The sequence below is a fragment of the Rhinolophus hipposideros genome (assembly GCF_964194185.1).
Source record: "Rhinolophus hipposideros genome assembly, chromosome: 20".
NCBI lineage: Eukaryota > Metazoa > Chordata > Mammalia > Chiroptera > Rhinolophidae > Rhinolophus > Rhinolophus hipposideros.
In genome coordinates this window covers 2,193,281-2,201,508 of record NC_138066.1, presented here as the reverse complement: position 1 = coordinate 2,201,508, position 8,228 = coordinate 2,193,281, and the positions used below count along the sequence as shown (strand labels likewise).

The window sequence follows — 8,228 nt, the reverse complement described above, 5'->3', positions numbered from 1 at the left end:
ACTACTATGTTAGAGTTGGTATATGTAATTCCCATTCATAGTTTTAATATAAATACATGTACAGTATGACTTCATATTTTTATGCAACTTGTTTTTTTTCTATACATCCCTGCTGGTGGACACGTAGAGGGTTTGTTTTGTTTTTTTTAAGTTTTGAGAAACAACGTTGACGTGAATATCCAGGACTTATGGCTGTGGCTAAATCCACAGAGCTAAGAGTGGGGAACAATCCCGGTGGAGAATGACCACCAGAAAGAACGTCTGGGGCAGAGAGAAAAAAGAGATCGGGGCAAGAAAAGAAGACAGATAGGCAAAACGCACTAGTTCTTGAAACAGAAGGTCCACTTCCTGGTCGAAAGAAGGGAAAAGTGGGCGTGGCTTTGCGGAGGCAGGGTGGGGTGGGGTGGGGAGCGGGAAGGGGGCGGGTAACCCAAAGGGCCATTGGAGAATCGGCAGAGGTAGGCAGGGCGCTCGCCTGTGCGCTGGCTGGGTCAATCCCCGCTCCCTCGGGGGTCGCTCTGAGGTTTGATGCGGCTCCTGTTGGTCAATAGGAGGAACCTCTTTCTCTCGCAGTCGCAAGTTGATAAACCCCATACACGCTAAGAAGGAAAAAAGAGCAGAGTTTTCTGTACTGTTGGAAGGATAATTTCTCATTTGAAGCTTTAAATTCAGTTTGTTCATTCTGTAGTTGGAGAGGGAAAAAGAGCCACCCATGACCCCGACGTGACTTGAACACGCAACCTTCTGATCTGGAGTCAGACGCGCTACCATTGCGCCACGAGGTCACAGCAAGCAGGTGAGTCTGCATCACTAAAGTCCTCGCTGTGCTAGCACGGCCCGGCGGCTGGGAAATCTAGAATGAAATATGCAGTCCCTCCTGAATCCTAGTACACATTTAAAAGAAGGAGCTCAAACGTCTCGCCTCTCGAAGTTGGGGAAACGGGCGCCTCTGGGGCATCCGAGCCTTAGTGCGGCGCCGCAGAGGAGCCACCACCCGGTGGTGACTGGGGCTCCGTCCCTTCGCGTCTGGGCAACACACGGTGGGAAGGCTTGGGGGGAGTCGAGGGGGCCACCGGGGGCGAAGGGACGCCGGGGCCTGGCTGATTGTAGCGTAGAGACGGGAGGCGGCCCACGGAGGTCGGGAGGGGGCCCAGAGTTTCGTGGGGCGTAACTAGCCGGATCTTCCGTCCCCAACTCATAAAATGGCGGCGGTGACTACCTTGAGGGTCAAAAGACACCGAACTAGGTGGCCAAGACCATACTGGGCCGAGGGCTCGTTCCTCCTCCCCTCCCCTGAAGGGAAAAGAAAAAGGAGTGGGCAACTCCCACAGCCTTGGGCTTGATAAACAAGCTTGGAAAACGCAACAATTTTATTGTTTTTAAACTATGAAAGTAAACATTTTCTTTGAGCAAAGTCAGAATAGTGTCTGGAAAAAACGAGTCATTGAAAATCCCACCATCCAGAAATAATTACTGATATTTTTATGTGCTGTGTTTGTTTTTGCAGATTTTTATTGGCTACATATCCCAATATATTTTTTAACCTTTAATTGACAGCACCCATACAGAAAAGTATCCATGAATTTTCACAACTTGCAGATAGATATTTTTGTGTCCAGCATCCAAATTAAGAGAGCATTAGCATTTCCCCTTCACATTCGTTTTTGAGATGAGATTATATTGTACATAGCATGCTAGTTTTCTCACTTGTTATGTTGTCCCCATGATTTAGTTAATATTTTTCCCTAGCATAATTTTAAAGGGCTCATTGTCCATTTCATGGGAGTCTTAAGTGCCTGCTTTTGTACAGTATGTTTTCCTTTTTTATTAAATAAAAAAGGCATGAACTGATGGTCATCAACTGATGACCAACTGATGCCAAAAAATTGGCATCAACTGATGGTCATTGGTGACAATTTAACAGGAATACTCAGTTTGGGGTGTAGTCAAGAAGGAAACTTTATTTAGTGCAAACGGCTTAATTGTGCTAGAGCAGGGCTATGAAACAGCTCAGTACTATTACAAGTCAACCATAAAATAGCAAGAACACCAGGCAACTGTTTGGTGCTGAGAAGGAGGGGAGCTGATGTATACAGAGAGAAGTCTGTGCTTCTGGTCTCTGATTGCTCTGTCCTCATGCAAATGAGGACTTCAAATCATCAAGGTTTGATTGGCCCAGAAAACACTGTCCTGATAGGTCAGAATGGAGACACTCTGATTGGTCTGTAAAGATGCCAATGAGGATACAGTGCAGCTCCGATTAGACAGGGAATATCTCAGTCCTATTGGTTGAAATTCGATTCCAGGAACTGTATAAGGGTTGGCTCAGAGGGCAGGGACACAGTGCAGGTAGGCATTAAGTCCTGGAGGTAGGAAGTTCAATGCAGTGTCTGTCTGAAGATTGGCTTAAGTGAGCCCCTGTTTAGCAACAGCTGCTAGGCTCTATTTATAAATTTGAGCCCAGTTAGCTACCTTCATGACAGGCAGGTACATTCATTCTTGGGTTCAACACTATTAAATAAATAAGCCCTTAAATAAGAAAGCAATTAAATAAAAAATAAATAAACCACTATCATAGTCTATTTAAGAATATAAAGTATCAATCTTAATTCAATAAATACCCACAGAACCTGATGTTCTTAAGAGAAGGAAAAATCTGGAATGGGCTCCACTCTTTGTAGAAGGAGAAAAGGAACCATATCTCGTGCTCCCAATGAAGCTGTGAGAGTGGATGCTGTTTCACCACATTGATTATTCTGGGGCAGCTAAGACCAGCAGAGCTTCTACCAGCTCTTTCTGTCAAACAGAAAAAGAGTCATGGCAATTTTTGTGTTTTTGGACAAGTGTGATAATAGCAGGCATTTGGGATTAACTGTTAGTCCTTTGGTGGCTACCGCAAGGCCGTCAGAGAAGCAGAGACCAGAAAGCTCTATCATTGCTCTCAGTGAGAAAGAGTCAGCCAGCCCATAGTATGATTATGGATTCCATCTCCAGGTAGCCAGAGACATGAGTCACCTCCTCATTGCTTTTCATTTAGGTGAATTGAACTCTAGGGATGGAGGTGGGAGAGAAGGAAAGGGGGAGCTAAGGAGTGGTGGAAACTGCTTCTCAGAGATCTAAGAAGTGAATGAACTGCTAAAACAAGAGGTGGATTCACTTTCAAGCTGATCACAGACTACCTTCTCTTCTCCCTCTTGAAGCCCTCCTGCATTGGCCACACAGCAAGGTCACTGAGGAAGAGCCAGTGCCTTTCCCACAGCGGTAAAGCATCAAGAATCTACTGGAAGGAATGCCTCACACCCAAGGAAATACCACAGACACTCGAAACCCCTGCTCAGTTTTGGATACACCTGTCATGTCTCAGCCCCTCTTCTGGGATATGGAACCAAAACCTGTTTTTTGATTCTATGATGTGGGCATGCCATTAAACTACAGTGTGGTGTTAATCAAATTAAGGTAAAGAGATTTGTGCAGATATAGTTAAGTGCCTCTTAAAAGTTAGAATCCTGCTTGCCAGGGCAGGATTCACTAGAGTGAAGGGAGCGAGTTATGCAGTTGCACAGGGTCAAATCCTCTTATTTAAAATTTTGATACTTTGTTCATCATGGATTTTTTTGCATTAATATTTATTTGGTTAAATATTGCATTATTTTTCATTTACTTTGACTGCTGACTTTTGCTCCCCCACCCCCCGAATTTAGTTCAGTTTAAACCCTTGTAAATTTGGCTGAATGGTCAGGGCTTTCATGTATTTCAGTGGTCTGTCTAAATTAGAAGGTTGCCATGTTTGCTCATGATCAGAAGAGACTGGGGCAGCATGGATGTCCTTTACATGGGAGAAATGAAATTGCGAAAGTGGAAAGTTTAATATTTGTTGGGGTAACAGCTGTGAGTACAGAGGCAAGTTTCCTGTCTAGCTAGTCCCTATATGACAAAAAAAATGTGACTTTCTCAGTTTACCTTTGCCTCATGTGACAATGTTGGCTGAACTCAGCTCTGGAGATGTTTTTCAGTCTAGAGATATGGATTTGGCATTTTACTAAACACAAAGGCCTTGTTTACTAACGCTTACTTATTGCAGCTGATAATAGCTGTGGCTTAGTGAGTGTGGGCTACATGCAGAAAGGCCTTAACAGCAGACAGGGCCCTGGCTCTAATTCTATCATTAGCAAGGTGAAGTCGATGCCATCTTTTCTAGACTGAAGCAGCTGTTTTCCGATATAGTGTATGGTTTTAACTAAAAAGAGACTAGCCTTGTCTCTATTATTTATTGAAATTTAATTATGGGCTTAATATATTTGCAGCAACATAAACAAGAAAGAGTAACTGAGAAGATCCACTCTACCAAGAACCCGGTAGCAAGTATACCAGATGGCTGGGTGTCAGGGAACGGGTTCCAGCCCTGTCCTTGCCACCTACTAGCTGTATAACATCGGACATGTCACCCAACTTTTCTCTCATGGATTCCTCAATTCTAAACTGAGTGTAATATAATCTATCTCAAAGCATTGTAAGGATTAAGGAAAGTAATTTATCCCTGGAAATGGGTTCCAGAGAGAACACTCTTTTGTTTCCTGATATTTAGTGTGACTATTAAGCTTCCACAAACATGTCTGAATTTATGACTTTGAGGGGGCAGTGTGTACAGAGCTGATAAGAGCTGTAAGGGGAAGGTATACAATTTACCTAATTCTAGGTTCTCTCCAAACATGAGTAGGTTCTAGGTTCTCTCAGTTTGCTGTTAATACTTATAGCAGAGTTACATAAGCCAAAATTCAGCTGTGGTGCAGATCTCTTTTTCCACTTCACTTTCTTGTATTGTTTTCCTTTCCTCTAATATGTATTGTTCTCCTTCTGTGATTAGGTTGGTATGGAGTCCAAGCAAATCACTCTAATTGAATACCCAGAATAACCAGAGTGTAGACTTCTCTCATTACTTGATGGGTGTGTAAATTGGGGAATCATCATCACATAATGATTTACAAGCCTACTCTGAGTGGTCAGCTCTTTGTCATTTTATCAGTTACTTTTCCTGAGGGCCTACTATGTCCCTGGCACTGTAGTAAGTATTTTACATATGTTACTTCATTTAATCTACACAACCAATCTACCTTTGAATTCTTTATCGTACAATTTCATCTTTTTTGGTCTTTATTAATTTTTCTCCTTTCTTATGTGGAATAACTTCCTTTGAGACCCTTTCATCACTGTTTTTGGCTTTTCCCGAGATTTTCTCCTTTGGTTTCCATTCATATTTTGACAATATTGTAAGGACTTGCATTTTTATGGAGTTATTTTTGAACATGTTTTAATGTTGTTTAGTCAATTAGTATTTTTCCTTTCTGAAGAAAATATTCCCAAGAATAAAATAGTAATAATTATAGGCTCCCAAAACACTTCAAGAAATTCTGGCCCAGGATTTAGTTTTCTTATCTCCCTCAGGATAACCAATAGCCAAACAATCCATGGGTTCTTTAAGTAAAAGAACTGTACTTTCTACACTGTTAAGACTTGGGGGTTCTTCTAAGCCATATTTTGAAGTTCTTATGTTTCTTAGCATAAGGTAAAACACATAGCCTATCTGCCTCTGTCAAAACTTGTAGATACTTCTAAGACCTCATTCTTTGTTTTTCCTCCGCAGAGTGTGACCCTCATTTATTTTAGTTCCTATACTTTCTAATTCAGCGTGTTTGATGAATGTTTCCAGAAGTTCAATAGGATTTAGACTAAATTTGATCTACAGGCTCTAGATATGTCCAACTGGGCAATAGCTTCCACTGAAGGCATCATATGGAATGGAAGCACTGCCCCAATGCATCCATTTTTCTCAGGTGCTCCCCACCCCGCTACTACTGGATGGATACAGTGATGAGGGAGCGACGCAGCAGGTGCTTGGATGGGAAACCCCGGCCAAGACAGGGGTGGGCCTAGGAGATTCGGGTGTGAAACATAGCAACCCCAGCCCTGGGTCCTCATGGTCGATGATTGAGGCTAGAGCAGGAAACCCAAGGCCCAAGATTGGACCTGAAACTCCTAAGTGGGACAGGTGAGTGCAGCTTGCTCAGCAGGGTAGGTGCTGAGGAAATGGGGAGGAAAGCCCAGCGTGAGGAGAACAGCCGCAGAGCCCCTTCTCCGCACAGACTTGGTCTGTTGTCATACTGGAACCCAGCTTTTATCTGAGCTGCATGCCCACCTGGCCAATCCCAGCTAAGGCTCTGCATGTGTCACAATGGGATGTCTGTGACATCATCAGTCTCCTCCACAGGTGGCTGCATCCACAGAAGTGTCTTGTACCATTTCCTGCCCTAGAGCTATATCCCACAACAGTCCTTGCCGTTCCAGCTCTGGCCTCCATATGTGTCATACTCTGCTCTGTAGAACCAGGTTCCCCGCTCTACAGAGATGCACTTGGGGCCCAGGGACAATGACTTGCCTAGAGTCACCTTGGCAGTTGGCAGTGAAGAAATTTCCCATACATGCTGTCTACAGGAGCTGCTGTGTCCAAGAAGACAGGAATGAATGTGAGCACCGATAACCAAGCACAAGGGAGCTTGGAGTCTTTGTTGGTGACTTAAAGTAATACTCACTTATTGTACCTCACATATTTGGGCTCAGTGATCTGGTCAGTTAATCCATATGTATTGAGTAAGGTTATGGGGATATTTGTGGACAGAGGCAGATCGCTCATATGTCTGGCCCTCTTCCAGGTCTGATGGACTCAGGATGGACTCAGCAGGACTGCCACCCTTATAACTGTTGCCTTACAGCTGCCAAACCGTTTGTTCCCCCGTGCTCTTCCCAAGATTTCACAAGGTTTGCCTCGGCAAACTGAGGCCCGATGGAATTATATCAGTCCCTCCACTTCAATGGATTCCTTGGAGATGTGCGTGTGTGTGAAGGAAATGTACAAGCGGGAACACAATGGGAACTTTCGGAAAGAGCCAGCAGGGTACTAACACACAGATCTTGAGATTAACAATCTTACCTCTTTAGAAGTTTACCAATAAAAACTACGTGTTGGCCGGATTTGGGGCCCCAGTCCTTGAGGCTGGAGTCCCTTGGCCCTGCTTGCACTCTAGTCTTCGCTACTGTCTTTTCTTAGCCCTGTGCCACCCTTCTCCTTCCCCACAACCCTCGTCGTGAGGGACACAACATCTGGCGCCCAACGTGGGGCCCCCGATTCTGGGGTTCCCGATTTTGGGACTCACTTGTGGGGCTGGAGAAGGAAGGTAGACTTCGAGTCGAAATTCAGAGGTTTCACGGGGTGGGGACCCAGGAGAGGTCGCAATAACTACTGGAAGAAAGTAGGGTAACTCTCGGAGAATTTAACCAAGGTAAACGGGGATTTTTTCTCCTTCTTTGTGCAAGAGAGTGAATGTGTGAGTGTGTGTTTATAGTTCCACGGCTACGGCTACGGAGCTTGTGTGGGCCCTAATCTGCGGTTCCGTGGTCTAGGTCATAAGGCAAACGGTGACTTAGCACCTGACGGCGTTAACCGGGCCCAGGGTTTTTACGGGTGAACCTTAGCCAAAGACCGATCTTAAAGTCCCGCAAGGGATGCGGCCAGACGGGCATCTGAATCCATTCTGAGTGAAATTATTTCTGTCTTTCCTTTTCTCTATACATAATGGGAAATGTTAATAGCCAATATAGGTCTTATATTTGTTTGCTTAAACACTTTTTTAAGGCTGGAGGAGCTCAAGTGTCAGATCAGAAATTAGAGGACCCTCTCAAAATAATTGAAACTTATTATCCTTGGTTCCCAAACTTAGGGACGTTAGATTTAAAAACGTGGGAAAAAGTTGGTATGGAACTCCATGGATTATATCATAAAGGACTTTCCCAGTAACCATCTGGGATACGTGGAAATTGATCCGGTCAGTTTTAGAACCTTCACAAACTGATGAGAAAGATAAAGGAGAAAAAGAAAAAGTATAGGAATCTGAGGAAAAGGGAGAAGGGTCTCTAGAAGCTCCCACTGTAATTCCCAAGTCATTATATCCACAATTGGAGGTCTGTCCTCCCCTCAGCTCCTTTCCTTGACTTGCCAATACCACCTGCTTTCACAGCAGATAAATTAGATTCACCCTTGCTGCCAGCGAAAAGTACTAATCCTTTTCTCTCCATCACATGCGCACCTCCCCCTCCTTCAGGAGGCTCTCACATGCCTCTTTCTGCGGTAGAAAAAGGTATAAGACAGGCTAGACTGGAAGGAGATTTAGAGGCAT

General features: G+C 44.2%; 1 long non-coding RNA gene across 1 annotated transcript; it reads left to right on the top strand.

The window, feature by feature from the left end:
• Nucleotides 1-440: 440 nt before the first annotated feature.
• Nucleotides 441-7,073, top strand: LOC308488714. The gene is made up of 3 exons (XR_013991938.1): nucleotides 441-796; nucleotides 3,201-3,456; nucleotides 4,305-7,073. It is a non-coding gene; the product is annotated as an uncharacterized lncRNA (long non-coding RNA).
• Nucleotides 7,074-8,228: the final 1,155 nt, after the last annotated feature.